Source organism: Canis aureus, chromosome 4 (assembly GCF_053574225.1).
Source record: "Canis aureus isolate CA01 chromosome 4, VMU_Caureus_v.1.0, whole genome shotgun sequence".
NCBI lineage: Eukaryota > Metazoa > Chordata > Mammalia > Carnivora > Canidae > Canis > Canis aureus.
Genome location: NC_135614.1, coordinates 14,793,474 through 14,811,175, shown reverse-complemented (window position 1 = coordinate 14,811,175; position 17,702 = coordinate 14,793,474). Strand labels below are relative to the sequence as shown.

Sequence of the window (17,702 nt, the reverse complement as noted above, 5' to 3'; positions counted from 1 at the left end):
GACATGATTATACAAGTGACTGAACCTCTCTATACTGCTGCTTTCCCACCTGTACAAGTGAAGAATAGTACCTCCTAGGATTGCTGTGAGGGTTACATGAGACAAAGCATGTTTACTGAACAGTATGTAGCCATGGAGTAAACGTTCAATAAATACTGTTGTGTTATTACCATTGGACAAATTAAGAATATTCTTTCCGTTACTCAGAACTAGACTACTAAATTTGTGACAATCCAAAAACTTTGTGGTGTTTTTTTTCCTTTCTACCTGCTTACTCACTTGGACCTCCATTTTAGCATTCTCAATATCAATTAGCATTTGATTCCAGTTGGCTTTGAAGATGCAAGGAGGACAGAATTACACCACAGCACCAAATTGTTTGGGAACAGCTGAAGTCACTCAAAAGAGAACTGCCAGCCTATAAACAAATGAGTCCCAACTATAAAACTTTTGTAGAATCCCACATGAGAGTTGTTCAGTGTGTCCATTGAGAAAACTAATGGCTAAAAACTGTTATGAATTTAAAAACATGTTTAAATGAAAAATACTGCATCAATCATGATAACATGCACTTAAATGTTTAAAATAGCAACATTCTTTTTCAAACAACAGACAAACTTGGTGCACATATGGGTTCCTATCTCCCTTGCAATCAAAAACTAGACCCTTCTGAGTATCTATCACTGACCACAAGTTATCGACCACAAATTTAGACTAAGAATGCTTTCTGATGCTGGGTCACTGCTTCTATGCTTCCCTAAATAATTGCAATGTTTTATAATCAGCACTGCTGGCATACACTGGACTGGCAGTTTCAATGAATTTATTTGTGCTATGTAATGGTAGCTGGCAATTATCTGTGGTTTGGGGTAACCCAGGACAGCTACTCCTTGAATAATTGACCACAGTGACCCACATGTCTGCCTAATCAGAAGGAAGATTCCAAGTTAAGTTCTTTGGAATGAACGATCCTACCCACTGTTTTCTATTATTTACTGTGATGTTCACAAACTGTATTCAGTGGAACACTGTGGATTGTTGATATTCTAGTATCAAAAGAAGGGTTCCCTCATCAAATAAGTATGGACAGCTCAACACAGACTTCTTCCCTCCTATCAATACATTATTTGTCACACATAAACATCCTGAGAAGTCTTGCAATAAGAACCGTAATTTAAAGAAGAGGATAAAATACAAAGTATTTCCCAAACTTACTTGATCATTTATAACTAAATAAGGACTAGTCCCCTTTATTAACAGAGTTTCACTCAGGGCTGGTCCAATAGGAATATATATACTTTGGGAAATGCTGCTTGATTAATTTATCTCCTATTTACTATTAAATTCACTATTCGATAATTCCAAAAATGCTTTTGTCTACTTTCCTTCCATCTAATTTTTCTCCCTGTTCCTCACCCTTTCGAACCCATTACATTGCCAGATTTAGCTAATTAATTAATTAAAATAAAAACAAGAGACCCAGTTACATTTGAATTTCAGACAATGAATATTTTTTAATATAAGTAAGTCCCAAATATTGCATAACACACTGGAATGTGTGTCCTGTATTTTATCTGGCAACCCTAACTCTGAGCCAAATGAGGGCTATTAGCAATTTAAAAAACTCAATTTAATTTAATAATAAATACATGCAAGGAAGTCATGCGATGCTTGCCAAATATGTTTCTTGAAATATAACTTTGGTCTTTTCATAATAATTTCAACATGAATAGTGGAATCACTATAGAACTCAAGACTAAAATAAACTTTCACCCAGTTTGAGACTTTTGATTTTGCAGATGAGGAAACTGAGCCCTGACAGAGGTTACTTGCCTTGCCCAAGGAAATCTTCCCACAAAGAGTTGATTAACTATAGTCTGAAATTCTTGTTACTTGACTCCAAAACCAATGGACTGGACTCACAACAAGGCCATCTTTACTGTTCCTCACTATATTTGGCAGTGCTAAAAAAAAAAAAAAATGACGAACTGGTTAATCAAGTGTTCTGATTTATAGTTATCTAAGTTTACCTAATTAAGTTAGCTACATTTTAGTAATGAAGTTTAATAAAATCATAATATAATGGAATACATTAGAATATATTTAAAGCTTCAACTATACTAGATAGAAGTTAATGTTTCCTTTATCATTCAGAAGACACTTCAATATTTCCCAGTGTCTCAGTCTCCCATTACTGTAAGTATGCAAGAGTGCAAATTTAAAAAGAATACCAGAGTGTCTTTTGTGTGCCTAGTGTTTCTATTTATAAACTATTGTGCAGGATACATATGCCTGTTTTCATCCATAAGCCACCTCAAGTGCGTTCTTGGGACAAAGCTTCAAGCCCAGCAATAATCTAATGGTACAAGCAGTAGTGCTCATAAGAGCAATAATTTTGTATTATAGAAAGCAGAACTACCTATATTCACAATAGATGATATATCACCTTTACTGGTAAAAAGAGATGTTGTTTGGATTGGACCCCACACAAATACCACTGTCCCTTCAGGCGTCATGTAACTTAGAGAAACAAGTGAGGGACATAGGGTCTTCAACAGGGATTCTAGACTTAGGAATTAGGAAGAAAGAAGTATTACTTTCAAACTAATGAATTCTTATGGATAGATGTGGAGGATAGATATCCACACTAGATAGATGTGGATATTCAAACATCAACATCACTTGGTAATTGAGAATGATATGCTCACTAGAAGCCTAAGTCTCTGCCTTATCTGTATTACCCATATATCTAAATCATCCTTCATAATCACATCATCTGTTAAAATGGGCTGAATTTTCTTCTATATAAACTTCTCTTCTTATCTCACCAACATGACATTGCTGGCACAGGGTGAAACCATTATGGCATGTTCCATTAGGAAGCAGAGCAATAATTTACTTTCAAGAAATATCAAGAAATGAACTAGAGATTGCACTGTGTATTTTTCCATAAATTACGTGCTTTCTGTGACATTGTGGTGGTGAGGTCATATCTCTCATAGACACCTGACCCCCAGGTGTTGGCCAAGGACCCCGTGAATTCCAAAGTTGTCATCTCATAAAAATGAGCTCTCTTCAGTTCTACTCAACCTTTAACCTACGAGGGGTTTCTTTTTTTTTTTTTCTTTTTAATTTTTATTTATTTATGATAGTCACAGAGAGAGAGAGAGGCACAGAGACACAGGCAGAGGGAGAAGCAGGCTCCATGCACCGGGAGCCCGATGTGGGATTCGATCCCGGGTCTCCAGGATCACGCCCTGGGCCAAAGGCAGGCGCCAAACCGCTGCGCCACCCAGGGATCCCCTACGAGGGGTTTCTAAAATACAAAGTATTGAGGTAGTTTACCTGAGTTTGATGTCAAAGTTTAGAGAAGCTGTAATCTATCAGTGTTCCAATTACACAATGCAATGTCTTACATTGTAATCAGCATTACTCTGAATGAATAAGGAGTCCTAAGTGTGATGTGCTAATTATATGAAAGTAGAATCTTTCTCTATCAGGAGTTTCTATTTTAAAATGAGTAATACTTAAATAAGAGTTTGACCTCTGCCAAAAGACCTGACCTTTCTGGGTCCTCAGTTTCCTCTTCTATAAAATGGAGCTGATAGTGATGTCTCCCTCATAAAGTCATTGTAGGGAGTTAATGTGAGAGTGAAAGCATTTAGCACCATGCTCCACACATAGTGGGTGCTTACTCACTACTCACTAATACAATTATTGATTAAAATGTCTAGTGGCGATCTTGGTGTTTATTACTGTTATTTGTGCATGCTAGTACCCTCCTTGTTTACTATTACACTTTAATCTTTGCAAAATATTTTCATGATGTCAAAGCGCCTTTTCATGAATGTTGGCAGTGATTACAGTAGAACAAATGAAACCGTGAAGAATAGTTTTCCCTTAAAATTGCAGCTATTTTGTAAGTAACTTAGATGGCCTGTATATATAAGTAGTTAGAAGTAAGAACTAAGGTGTCTTGTACAAGTTTTATCATTTATCATCACTAAAAATCCTCCACTGTGGGCTTTCTTGCCCACACTGCTGTTCACGTTCTGTGGGGATGGAAACACAATGACACTTCTATGCCTATCTGCACCACCTCAGTTTTGGTTTTTTTGTTTTTTTTGTTTGTTTGTGTTGTTTTGTTTTGTTTTGTTTTAAGACTGACACAAGGATAGGAAGTGAGATTTTGTGCCTGACCCCAGGAGTCCTCAGGGTATGTTTATAAACTCAGGGCTTGCGCTCCTTCAATATTGATCTTAACCTGTTTTACTGCTTATTTCACTCACATGTGATGCAGCTAACTATTTGTCCATAAAGGGTTTACCATGTGGTAAATTAAAGGTCATTGGACTAAATATTTACAGAACTCAGGAGAGACTTGATTGTGCGCATGAGGACAGATGTTCTCGTCTCCAGGGAAAAAAGTCAGCCCCTCGGTGCTTCAGATAAGGAACCATTATGAAAAGGCAGCTGATACCAACTAAGAAAAAAAATACCAGCTTTTTCCTAGAAGCTGACTAGTGAGTTGACTTCCGGTCACTGGTGTTTCTAAAATAATCATATTCCTTTTAAAGTGGGTATCTATACATAAGTTAGTGTACCGTGCACTAAATTACCTCAGAATAGTTACTCTCATATGGTCTGACAATCAGGGTTAGAAGTCTGGGTTAGAAAGAATTCTTGCTCTCCCTCTACTCACAGATAGCAAGTCACTCTCTAGGAAACTTCATTTTCCTTCTCCCATACTTGAGATGATAATTCCCAAGCTTGTCATGAAGATTAGGTGACACGTAGATTAGAGATGTTGGGTAAGCAGAAAAATGTGATATGCACATAGGTGGAATTATTCTTCTGAAATGGGCTGTGTGTGTGTGTTTACTCCATTTATTTTTCTAGTTTCTGCATGTAGTTTAGCTCACTTCTACAGATGGGAGAAAATGCAGCAATTGCAAGTCACTGGCAGAGCAAAAAAGTCAAATCTCAAATATTAAACTTTCTATCTTATAGACAGAATTTGGTGGAGGCTATTATGTATAATACTTAGAGTCAGCACTTGGGAGATGAGTTATGGGAATGATATAGTTCCCCTATGATTGATCTTTGATACTTGCAAATCAAGGGGTACCCATGGGGCACAGTATTTTTAAATGGCCTCATAATGAGTCCATTTTCACATTTACCAGCATGTGTACAGCTTCATAGTTTACATTTTTCACAAACATTTTTTCATTTAGTCCTCTTAACAACATTTTAGAAAGTTATGATTCTTAGCCTCATTTTATATATGGAACGTTGAGATGCAATGGATTAAGGGACTAGCACAGAATTACATGGTTTATAAAATTATATAGTTAGTGGGGTAACCAAAATACAATTCTATTTTCCTACCGTTTCCACTACCTAATGTGTTTGGGTTTTTTTTTTTTTTTTTTTTTTTTGAGGAGTTTTTTTTTTTTTTTTCACCTGTTTCACAAAGAGAAAAACAGTTTGGTATTTTTTGTAAGAAACAGTTGGTCAGGCAAGATAGCCTTAAATATGCTATGATACATAAATCTTGTCACTTATTTTTAATTAGATAAAATTAACACATTTTCAATATCAGGAATAGAGCTTATTCCTGAAACAAATGTCCCATTCACATGCAGATTTCTTTATCATATTTTTCCTTTTTAAAAAAATCAAAGATATACATTGTGCATTAGACTGCTGTGTTTTCCTTCTTTCTAGAAGTATGATATATGTTTTCATATTTTTATGAAAGAATTATACTTCTCTTTAAAAATCATATTTTACTTTTAAAAATCAAAGATAAACATTGTGCATTAGTTTGTTGTGTTTTTCTTCTTTCTAAAGGTATGACACATGTTTTCCAATTAGTAACCCCATACTAAACAAAAACATGTGGGTAACCATAAAAGCTGTTTACTACCTTCCCTTACACATGCTAAGCTAGCCCAGTGGAACACCATCTTGGTAAGAGAAATTTTGATAGGAAGAAGAATGTAGCTAGATTTGTGAAGCTTGCAAAATTACATTTTTACCAAACTCACCCTAATCCAACAGAAAACATAATGAAATGGTTCTATTCAGAAAGGATTTTTTTAAAGATTTATTTATTTATTTTAGACAGAGAATTCATAAGCAGGTGGAAGGAGAGGCAGAAGGAGAGGCAGAAGGAGACAAGCAGACTCCCCGCTGAGCATGGAGCCCTACTCGAGGTTTGATCTCAGGACCTTGAGATCATGACCTGAGCCAAAATCAAGAGCAGGATGCTTAATTCCTTGAGCCACCCAGGCGCCCCATACAGAAAATATTTTTTATGGAAACCTGCACAAATACATTTACTAGAAGAAAAGAATGCCTTTGTGTAGATTTCCAGCACAGAGCCTATATCCATTAGTGCCTGGTAAAATAGGAACTCCAATTTGAAAAATCTTTTTGCCATCATAGAACAACTAAAATGCACACACCATTTAGTGTTTTTGCCTTTAAAAGGCTAATCACAACTGGGTGACGGGCACTGAGGGGGGAACTTGATGGGATGAGCACTGCGTGTTATTCTATATGTTGGCAAATCGAACACCAATAAAAAATAAATTTATTTAAAAAAAAAAAGGCTAATCACAAGAATCCCAAGATTGGATCCACTACATTATCTTGAGTATCCATGTATTCATCTGTCCATCCATCTATCCATATTTTCTAAATCTATCTATACTTAAATGGTGCTTTAGAAAAAGGTTCTCATATAGACTAAATCAGGACTGACAGTGATAACTGAACTACAACTAGGAGTTCCTATCCACTTATTGTTTTCAGGTAAAGGACATCTCTTTCAGTTGATTCCGACAATCAAGACTAGCTCAGGTGTCCCCAAAACAGTAGTGAACAGAAAAGAGAAGTTTCAGAGATCTCAAGAACTGGTCTGAGTAACACCCAAGGTAAATTCCCAAGTAGTCAAAAACCCACACAGTTTCATCAGTTGGACTTAAGGGTTTTCAGTCTTACCCAGGTGAAAAAGCTATAAACACACAGATTCACACAAAGCCTGCCTGCCTGTCATATTTGGGACAGAAAGTGTTCATGATGGCAGGTGTTTCCATGCTGTTGATATATCAACTACATGGAAGCTGGGGAAGGGCCCTATCTCCCTCTGCATATGGAATGCTGGAAAACATCTGGCCCCAGAGTAGTCTTGAACTCCTCCAAGAGGAGAAGCAGCTACCCCAGCACCAGAATACCCAAATACAAGGACATGTCTCAGGAGACACAGAGGTCCCAGGAGGGTCAGGTCATTTCTTTTTTGAACCTTCAATGCTTAGCATGAATGAAGAGCCCCAGAACAGAGTCAGTTCACCTACCTGTCACCATTAGCTGGGGCACAGCCCCGCTGCCCGGCGGTAGGAGCTGGGGCCGCAGTTCTGGAGCTGGCCCGCGAGGTGGTCTGCACAAGCAAGCCGCCACCAACCACTGCTTGAGTCCAGGGCCCAGAGCCCTCATTCTGCTCTAGAGTCCAGGAGGGGTTCTGTAAAAGCCAGAAAACCCCAAAAAAGGGTGGGCCAGCAGACCAATTCTGCCTCCACCCACTGCATCTGTACAGAAGCCACCTTGGTAACTTCAGGAATCTGCTCCAACAGCTGTGTTTTAACAGATTTCTAGCAAATGCATCTATACTTCAAAACGGGCACATGGTTGAACTTACTTTCTTCCACGTGCTCAAGCCTTGGTCGTGCTTGCCCGTGGACCTCGCCACCCAGGACACTGTCCTCTAAACAGCCAACGACTACACCAAATTCTGCATCCTAAGCGGAAGAGACCCAGTACCGAGGTGGCCCTATTCCGTGGGGCCTGTGGAACAAGCCTGCGGCCTAGGCGCCCTGGAGGAGCGTTTGCGCCTGCGCGGAGGCGAGACCTCGCCCCCCCCCCCCGGGGGGGCTGCAGCCACCGCTGAAACGCAGGTGTATAAAATAATCCTGAAAACGCTCTCTCTATTGGACTTTTATGTAAGTACTTGAGGATGCTTTATGTGTCTGAGAACATTCTCGTTAAAACTGAAGGCAACAGAAATGTTGAACAAGTATTGAATTGAAAATAGAGTTATCTCGAGGTCGTATTTAATTTGCATTTTGAAAATTCTTTGATCCTAGGATATATTTTTTTAGGACTCTCAAAACCTTATAGTAAAAACAAAAACAAAAACAAAAAAGAAAACACCCAGGTAATAATCCAATTATTAAATAGGCCAAAGACATGAACAGATATTTCAGCAAAAAGAGATGTGGCTAAGCAAAAAAGAACAAGAAAAGATGTTCAAAATCATTAGCCATTAGGGAAATGAAAATTAAAACAATGAGTTGTCCCTGCAAAATTACTGAGCAAGTGAATTTAAAAAAAAATAGTGATAATAACAAATGCTGGTGAGAATATGCAGAAACTAGACCACTCACACATTAGTGCCACCACTAATGTTTATGGTACTCTGGGACATAGCTTGACAATTTCTTAGCCTATGACCCAACAATGTATTCTTTGGTGTTCATCCTAAAGAAATAAAAACTTATGTTCATACAAATATCTATATACAAATGTTTACAGAAATGTTACTGGTAATAGCAAAATACTGGAAACACATTCTTCGATGAATATATGGATGAACAAATTCTGCTACATCCATATAATAGAAATTTACTCAATAATAAAAACAAATGAGCTAGTGATACAAGCACACCATGGGTGAACTTCAAGGGCATTATGCTTAGTTAAAAAAAAAAAAAGTCAACTGTGTGCTCCCCACTCATGTAACAGTCTCAAAATGGCAAAACTCTGGAGACTGAGAACAGATTAATGTTGAGGGGCTGCAAATACAAAGAGGATTGCATATGGATGGAAGTTCATTTGTGATAATGGAACAGTCCTGTGTCTTGATTGTGGGAATTTTTTTTTAGTACTATGACTTTGCTAAATATTTACCATAAAAGCTAGTCAAAAGTTTCTACGCTGCTTTTGTACATCACAATCCCAAAAGTGTTTACATATACAGTGTTGGTTTAATTAAGCTTAAGTACCAATTTTGAATATTTATTAAAAGCTAATGGTATTGATTTTATTAGCTTGCAACAATTTGAGTATGCAAATGTGGATTATTTTACGGTAATAATGAGAACAAGGATACATTTGTGGCAGTGACTCAGGGGATTCTTTGTATTATTCCTTTTCTCTCCTTTCCAGTAGGCATAATAGACTCTGTGCTTTATGCTCATTTTCTTCCACTTTTCCAGAATCAGGGGTTTTATGTGTAATATTTGGGGGCTACAAAGCACCATTGAGACAATCTATTCCTCAGACCACTACTGTTGTTTGGAAGGACTTTGTAGAACAGTGACTTTTCCTCTGCTTTATGTGGATCACCGTTTACACCACTTTATTCTCCTAAAAGTTCATCCTGTCAGTGTCCCTCAGATATAGGCATCAACCTGGGTAGTTCCATGATGACAGTTTGTTCTTTGGGCCCTACAGAAGCAGCATCGTCTGAAAGAACTGAGCCTCTCGGTGCTCCGTGGGAGTGGATGGCATAGGATAGCCTTCCAGTTATGGGTATTTGTAGAAGTGTCTTTTTGATCCTAGCACCTGCTTGCTGCTTAGGCATGCCACTTAACTCTTTTTAAATTTATAACTGAGGAAATGAAAGAAAGTGAAGAAAGGCAGGAACCTCATCAGTTGCTGTATTAATTGAGAAGATTGTTTTAAACCTCCTAGACCGTTGCCTGCCACATGTGAGTGCCACAATTTATGATAATTCCCGTTTCTTTTTTTTTTAAGACTTTATTTATTTATTTATTCATGAGAGACACACAGAGAGAGAGGGAGAAGCAGGCTCCATGCAGGGAGCCCGATGTGGGACTTGATCCCAGGACCCCGGATCATGCCCTGAGCCGAAGGCAGACACACTCAACCACTGAACCACCCAGGCGTCCCAATAATTCCCATTTCTTCTGAGTTTCTACCCTATTTCTTAGCCCCAGGGCACTTTGAAGAGAAATAGCTTGCAATAAAAAGGAGTGATTGCTGGGAATGAACAGGGTTAATTAACTTTTCTGAAGAAATGTGTTCCTGAAAAGAATCTATATTGATTAAACCTCTTAAAACGGGGTCACCTTTTAAATAGACCAAGAGAAGTTTGTTTTGCACCAAGGAAATGATTGCCCCCTCATGTCTCTGTCTTGAAGTTCTTAGAGTAGACCTTTCTGATTGCCTCTTCACTATCGTCTCCTGGGCATCAAAGAGGATGGACCCATAACTCCCATTTCCAAAGACAGTTCAGTGGGGATGACAACCCAACCAGGGGGCCCTTTAAAGGCTCCCTTTTCTCCAGCCCCCCAACACCTCAGGAACACAGTCCTTGAGAATTCCTCGGGGACTGAGGACACATTGTTGCCATCTGTGTAGCCCCTTGGTACACAGCCGCCTGTACACAGGTTCACTAAATGAATGAATTCCTTGAGGTAGCTGGACACATCCATACCTTTATGCCCCAGGTGCCTCTTTATACAGGCTGGGGGTTAGGAGGTTGAAGGCACAGTAATTTTGGCGGGTTGTCTGAAAACCCTTTGAGGGCCAGGACAAGGGTTGCTTGGGTGCATGGTCCCCTTCTTAGGGCTCAGCAGGGTACCTGACAGGCGGGCAAGCAATGAGTATTTGTTGTGTGAATGCATGCAAACGTGCAAAGGACCCCGGGTCCTGTCCTCAGAGGTCACTGTCGGCCTAGAAGAGGGAGAAAAGTTCACCAGGAGGGATGGACGGTCCTGGGCTCTCAAGCCATGAGCGCCCGAAGCCAATTTTACTTCCTCACTCGGCCCTTTGCAGAAGGTGGTCAATCCCCTCTTCGCACGGGTGGTGGGGGGGGGAGGGGAGGGGTGCGGCCTGTGGTGCTGACGCCCCCTGCCCCCTGCGGGACCCCAAGTCACCGAGGAAGGTAACCCGGGGGGGGGGGGGGGGGGGGGGGCCGCCGGCACGTGCAGCCTCCCAGGAGAGGAGGAGGCTGGGCTAACGCAGCCCTTAGTCAGCAGCTGGGCTCGCTTTTGAAACAAAAGCCAATGTCCTCCCTCGGAGTCCGCGGCCGGTCAGCTCCTGGGGGGAAGCGAGCCATGCCGCCCAGCCGGTTAGTGCCCAACTTACTTCTCCAGAGCCTGGGGCCGAGGGCCAGCGGCTGTGGGGTGCGGGCGGGAGCTGGGGGCCGGGCCGGGCCGGGGCGGGGCGGCGAGCGCCCGGGAGGAGGGTCGGGGCCCCCGCGCCGCGGCCCCGCGAGGTCCCCCCCGCCCCCCCCCGGGCCGCGCGTCCCCGGGGCTGCGCGAAGCCGGGGCCCCCTCGCCGCCCGCGCCCCGGCGCACGGGCTCGCCAGGCCGCGGTTTCATGAATGAAATCCAAGCGTGTGGATATAAATAGCCGCGGAGGCTGCTAACGTCACGGAGCGAGCGGCGGCCGCCACGGCGGCGGCGGAGCTCGGGGCGGGCGCTCGGTTCCGCCCGGCGGGCCCGCCCGGGAGCGCGGCGGGGGCGAGAGCGGCCGGGAGGGCGGGGGCGGGGGGCCGGGGCGCGCCCCCTCCCGCGGGGAGCCGGCGGGGAGCGAGCGGGGAGCCGGCGGGGAGCGAGCGGGGAGCCGGCGGCCGCGGCGCCGGGCCGTGCCATGCAGCCTTTGTGCAAAGTTGGGCGGCGGGCGGCACGCGGCGCGCAGGGGTCCCGCACGCCCGCGGCCCCGCGCAGTCGCGGCTGCTGCTGAGTGGCGGGGACCCCCGCGCCCCCCAACCCTTGAAGGCGGAGAGAGCTCGCGTCTCGCTCGGCTTCAGGGTAGGTTCTGTGTCGTGAGTCGCTGTGCTAGGAAACTTCTTCCCGGAGCAGCGGCCGCGGAGCCCCGGCGCCCGGGCCCCAGGGGCGGCGCCCCGAGCCAGCGAGCAGCGGCTCCGAGCCGCGTGGGGGCCGCCCGCGCCTCCCCGCGGGCCCGGGGCGCTCGCACCCGCACCCGGGGCGGGCCGCGGGGTTCCCTGCAGCGCCCGCACAGCCGCGCCCCTCCTCGGAGCCGAGGACATGCCCCGCGGGCGGGGGAGGGGCCGCGGGGACCGAGCGCGGTGGCGGGGAGCCGGCCGGCCCGGAGCGGTGGGGAGCGACCCCGGGGCGCTTGCACCCGCCCTCGGGAGCCGCCTGGGCGGCCGCAGCCGGGCGCTCCCCGCCCCCAGCCCCGTGTGCGCCGAGTCTGTTGTGAGTTGCCGTGACAACAGGAGGAGCGGCCGCGAGGGGCTTGCAAAACACCTTACCTTGCGTGTCTGTGTGCTCGGGGAGAACAATGGGGTGAGGGGTGGAGAGGGGAGATGCTGCAGACCAGGGACTCCAACGCCCTCTCCAAAAAAAAAAAAAAAGAAAGAAAAAAGAAAAGGAAGTGGAAGTGGAAGGAAGGCACAACCATGCAAAAATATATCATTAGATCCTACTTTTAGCTGCGCCTTTTCTATCCTCAGCAGTATCAAACATCTCAACTGAGGAGCAATGTCAATATTTAGACTTGGACAAGCCAGAAAGTTAGAAGGGAGCGCCAAGCGCAGGGTTTTGACTTGGCTTTGCACGTCAGCACACAAGCTGTGCCTTTCGAGCTGACTGTACACATTTGCCGGGGGGGAGAAGAAAATGCATGAAGGTTGATATATATACAAAGGCACCCAGACCCAGGAAACTCTAGGAAGTTAAGACACGAAGAGGCTTTTTGACTTTGAACTCGCCCCAACTTGTGCTGCTCATGCAGTTCTGCTGGACCCCGGCCAGATGCTCAACTTGAGGTTTCTCTGGTTGGGGTTCCCCCATCCTCAACCAGGGCTGTGCTGCATACTCTCCACCGTACTGTGGATCCTCTCTAAACCGAAGGGAATATCGTGATCAGTAGTTTTCATCTTTGTATAAAGTCCTCTCACTATCAGCCAGATATAAATAGCCAATAGGCTGTGTTTGTGTGACCTCGGCAAGCTCTAGGCTTTTCTAAACATACATTCGTCAGTTTGTTTACAAACACTCTTTAGAATTTTGGGATTACATTTCCTTTCCAATAACTCTGTAGATTCCTAAGAGTCGCTGGTTGCTAGAAAATAAACACAAGTTCTTTTCGGTGTAAATAAGGTCTGCCTACTGCTCTGCAGGTGGAGTAGGCAGCAAATTGTTATATTAGGTCGCCTCTGAGATTCCTGGATCCTATTTAGGCATACTAGTGGGAAAGGGGTTTAACCAGTTCCTCTTGGTGTGGAACACTGAAAAAAAATCATTGGGAAGCAATAAAATCATGGTCAACGTTCTTCTAAATGTGCCCATTGGTGGTTATTTTCCCAAATTCTGAAGGTAGTGTAAATTTAAGTACATAAGGCTGTATGTGATCACAGAGGTGAAAATAGAAGCACAGGTAATCTGATGCTGTTGGCCCAATAACACAACTTGTAAACTATACACATAGAATTTAATAGGAAAAACTAGAACCGTTTGACCTTTCGCTTAAGCCAATATTGCCCCCAAATGTTATTTTGGAAGGTTAGTGTGTCCACTTCTCTGACTTCTGCATGGTAAAATGCCTGGAAGTTTTTCCTTTTTCCCTTCCGTGGGTCTGGGCCAAGTGCTTTTTTTGTATCATCCCCAAATGTTCAGAAATATATTTTCACAAATGCTACAAAATGTTAACCTAGCTATTTCGGGATGTATTTGACCCAAAGAAATGCCACTTTAACACTGGTATTTAGCAAAAGTGAAGCAAACTCTTGCCCTTTGGGAGGTGGAGGGGGAAAAAAATGTGCGGTGAAAATTTTAGTGGCTCCCTACGTGTTCCTTCTTGGGCAGCAGTAGGACTTAACAGGTGTTTCTCTTTTTTATGTAGGTAAGTCCAGCTGTGAGCAGGGTGTTCTGTTCTTCACTTCCAGAAAGCCAGGTCAGTGTCTCTGTGCAAACCTATGACCGATTGATGACACCTTGTATCTAATTCTGAACATGGATTTCAGAACAGATTTCCCAGTCATTTGTCTTAAAACAATTTGTCTTTACCGTCTTTTCATGGACTCAGTTATGAACATCACAAGTTCAATGATTAATAAAATTATTTTCTTTACTCTGTGAGTAAAATGGTACTAAAATGGACCTTGAATCAGTTTGTACTTTATGACTTTTTGAGGGGTGTGGGGATCAAAGAGATGCCAGAATCACCAAGGATGCTGAGGATCTGGGTGCTTGATAATTAAGATTTTACTTCTATCCTAATCTTGGCACTCTAGAGCTGGAAGAAACTTGATTTAATAATAGCGCATATATTTTAGCATGAATCAAAGTTGGGAAAATGTGTTGCATTCATTACATTTATGTTCTCATTGTGCATCTGGAAAAGAAAAAAAAAAAAAACCCTGTGGAGTTTAACTACTCTCTTGATGCCCAAAAGACTTGTGAAGCGTTAGAAATTCAGAAAGGTTAGATAATATATTCAATTCCTACTTTTAGGAAATGGAAGAAATAGGATTTAAAAAAAAAATTCTTACACTAAAACCTAGACTTTCTAGTTGAAAAATTCTTCTCTAGTAGGGAAATTGAGGCCAGGAAAGGTTAAGTGATTTGCATAAGATAACTTGGTAATTACAGCTCATATAATAACATGAAATGGCCCAACCGTTGCAAAGAATAAATACCCTTCTCTTAAATAAAGCAGTGTGATAATAAGCTTTCATGTGTACTTTCTGGCATAACACTGTCTAAGATTTAAGAAAGTTTTTATGAGGGGATCTCCCATCCTAAAATCTTACAAAAAGACTTAAAAGGCAAGATATTAAACATTCATGTATGAAAAATTAAAGGATAAATCAAGATCATACATGACAAAAGGCTGAATTGGAAGGTCAATGGTACGGTTTACAAGAAGTTCTGCATTTTCCACTCCATGGGATTACTTTGCAACTCCGTGTATGCACAGAAGAAATTTCAAGCACATATTTTGTCTGGATAGATGACAAATGAGTGAGAGTTTAGGAAAAGACAGAAGGTAGAATTTCAACCCAACAGGGAGAGATTATGCAGTCATCTAGAACTGCTAAATTACAGTATCTCAAAGCTCAAAGATGTTATTGCTTCAAAAAGCATTGTAACAAAATTGTGAGCTGTTTGAATCTGGACAGCATCTTTGAGAACATTACTACTTAGCATGATACTTTAAAGTACTCAATTCCTTTTGGAATTTTAATTTGTCTAAAATGTGCCATGTAGATAGATTTAGATGCATAATAGATAAATCCCAACCAAAGTCCTGAAAATGGCCAGTAAAGATTAAGCAGGACATTTTCAGTTTTTACCCACCTTGACGGCCTTCTCTTCCTATCTTGCCTACCTTTTGTAGAATAATTTCTAACGTTTTTCAATCCTTCTTAGGGGGTATTATATAAAGGAATAATATGAAAATGAAATGGGGAACAAATTAGTAAAGAAAACCTTAATATATCATCTTTAAAAAAAAAATGTACTGATATCCCCAACTCAAGCTAATAGCCCTAAAAGGTTACTTAGCTAAGAGATACTTTTAAGCATTTAAGGGGTTGTTATAAGCTGTCCTACTACAGGTTTGTCCTGTACAAGTTGTTACACAGTGTATCATTACAGAATAGAGCTTAAGAACACTGAGAAGATCCCATTGCAGGTTAAGACCTCATCGTCAACTGATATTTGGTTAGCTGTGCCAGTGCTATGTCATAAAAATATCAGTATAGCAACTCTAAACCTGTAATTATTGAAAAAGCAAAATTAGGGGCACCTGGCTGGCCCAGTCAGTAGAGCATATTGATCTTGGGGCCCTGAATTCGAGCCCCATGTTTGGCATAGAATTTACTAAAAAAAAAAAAAATCTAAAAATAAATAAATAAAAAGTAAAATTATACTGTGAGTCATATGTTAACAAGACCTTATAATTAGCATGTTATCCCTAATAATAATTTAATTAGCAATCATCCGTTTGCTGTATTGAACTTCAGAAGGCTTTGGTTAATTAATGTGCTTGACCTATCTTGAAACATGGGTGGAAACACTTGAAATTTCATTGTTTTTCGCTCAGGAAGTTTGCCTATAGAAAACAGCAGAATTTTTAAGAATCTTTTCTATTGCTGTTCTTTTAGAAAACAGGCAGTTGAGTCTCATTATTTGCAGGCCTCACTCTGGCTTCATGTAATAGGGTTTAAAGAGTACAGGTAATCTGAATTTGGTTTTCGTGTTCATCTTCTTTACTCCACTCAGGCTCCCCACAAACCTCACAACACCAAAAGAAAACTGGAAGAAGGAAAGAAAATGAAGTCAGAAGAAGTGGCTTTTGTTGTGTTAGAGGTGGGCAGGGGAGGCCAAGAGGCAGTTACTTAATGGACGGGATGTGTATACACTGTTTAATTATATGTCAGCATCAGAAGTTTTTTTTTTTTTTTTTTAGTTTATAAACAAAGTCATCACCACTCTTCCTGAAATCCTGTGTTCCCTGTGCACATGGCAGAAATTGGGAAATAGGCAAATAAAAAAACTGAAATGAACTGGGTATAGCAGCCACTGTTTCCAGATGTCCTAGGACACTTCTATCTCCAAATGTTCCCTCCAGCTGTCCCATCAAGCACATTATCATATCTCTGGTAAGGTTTTATCCACTAAGGGGTGAATTAGGAAGTTTTATAAAGAAAGAGATGCCAGCAGGTCCAGAAGAAACAATTACATTTCTCCACTCTGCACCTGTGTTTATTCATTGCATAGACACAGGTTAATGCCAAGTTCCCAGTGCTAATGAGGTTACCATCTCAGGCTCCATCCCTCTGTGAATAAGGTTCCTTTGAATTGTTACTCATCCATAGTCCAAGCCCCTAATGAGCGCTGGAAGAATAATAACCAGCGATTATTATGCTCCTACTAGATGCCAGGCATTTTACTGCATTTCAACTAATTATCATTATCCATTCCAATTCTATGGAAGCAAAAAATGGAACTCAGATATGTTAAGGTCAAAGAGGTAACAGGAGTTAGAAAGAGATTCGCACTCAGGTCAGCCCAAGAACTTGAATACATATTTGCTTTAAATGAACTCCTGGGGGGCAAGGGAGAGAAACACTTTAAACCATTTCATTCCAGGTTACTTTTGCAGATGGTGGAGTGCAGGAGTCAAATAATTATTCTTACTGAGGGTTTTTCGTTTTGTTTTTTGTTTGTTTATTTGTTTATTTTTAATATAACTTGAACCACGTAGCAGGCTTGTCTGGACAAATTTGTTAACTCTCCAGGTCATTTCGAATATATTTTGACTGAAGTCAAATCTTAAGCAGTTGAGTCATAGAGTGTGGAATCACGGATCCAGAAAGGTCCTCAGAGATACGTAAGACGACCTCATGTAAGTGAAAAAAACTGCCTCCCAGAGAAGTGATCTAGTTTACCCACTCTCCTAGTTAGTAACTGACACAGCTGGAAGTGAACCCAGGTTCCCAAGTCCCAGCGCAGGACTTGATTCTAATATAAAGCATTGCCTGAAAAGTGCCAAGTCTTCCAAACCCTCCCACGTAGCCAAAATTACAACTATCAAGTATGAAATCCATCAGAAACCTAAGATACATCCAGAAATGGGAGATAAGAGGATTCCAACAGTGTAAAGATACAGTGAGCACCGAGAAAAAGCTCACTTCT

The 17,702-nt window shown here is 41.9% G+C and overlaps 1 protein-coding gene and 1 long non-coding RNA gene across 19 annotated transcripts in view; one reads left to right on the top strand and one right to left on the bottom strand.

The window, feature by feature from the left end:
- The window catches only part of RHOBTB1 (Rho related BTB domain containing 1), a 117,952-nt gene that overhangs the window by 42,283 nt on the left and 57,967 nt on the right, over positions 1 to 17,702 (top strand). For 7 of the 17 annotated variants that reach the window (XR_013377679.1, XM_077894629.1, XM_077894641.1 and 4 more), the window contains exon 3: positions 13,903 to 13,953. The exons of 4 other annotated variants lie outside the window; for them this stretch is intronic. The gene's annotated coding sequence lies outside the window, so the exon portion shown is untranslated. Of the gene's footprint in view, positions 1 to 11,057; positions 11,162 to 11,702; positions 11,847 to 13,902; positions 13,954 to 16,473; positions 16,667 to 17,702 lie in introns of those variants that run through there. 6 more of the 17 variants (XM_077894634.1, XM_077894633.1, XM_077894628.1 and 3 more) reach the window with 6 other exon arrangements.
- LOC144312219 (uncharacterized) lies at positions 1,834 to 12,628 on the bottom strand. 2 transcript variants are annotated; one of them, XR_013377683.1, is made up of 2 exons: positions 12,311 to 12,628; positions 1,834 to 1,964 (listed from the first exon to the last, which is right to left on the bottom strand). It is a non-coding gene; the product is annotated as an uncharacterized LOC144312219 (long non-coding RNA). The 2 variants fall into 2 exon arrangements; XR_013377684.1 differs by lacking the exon at positions 12,311 to 12,628 and adding an exon at positions 7,706 to 7,966.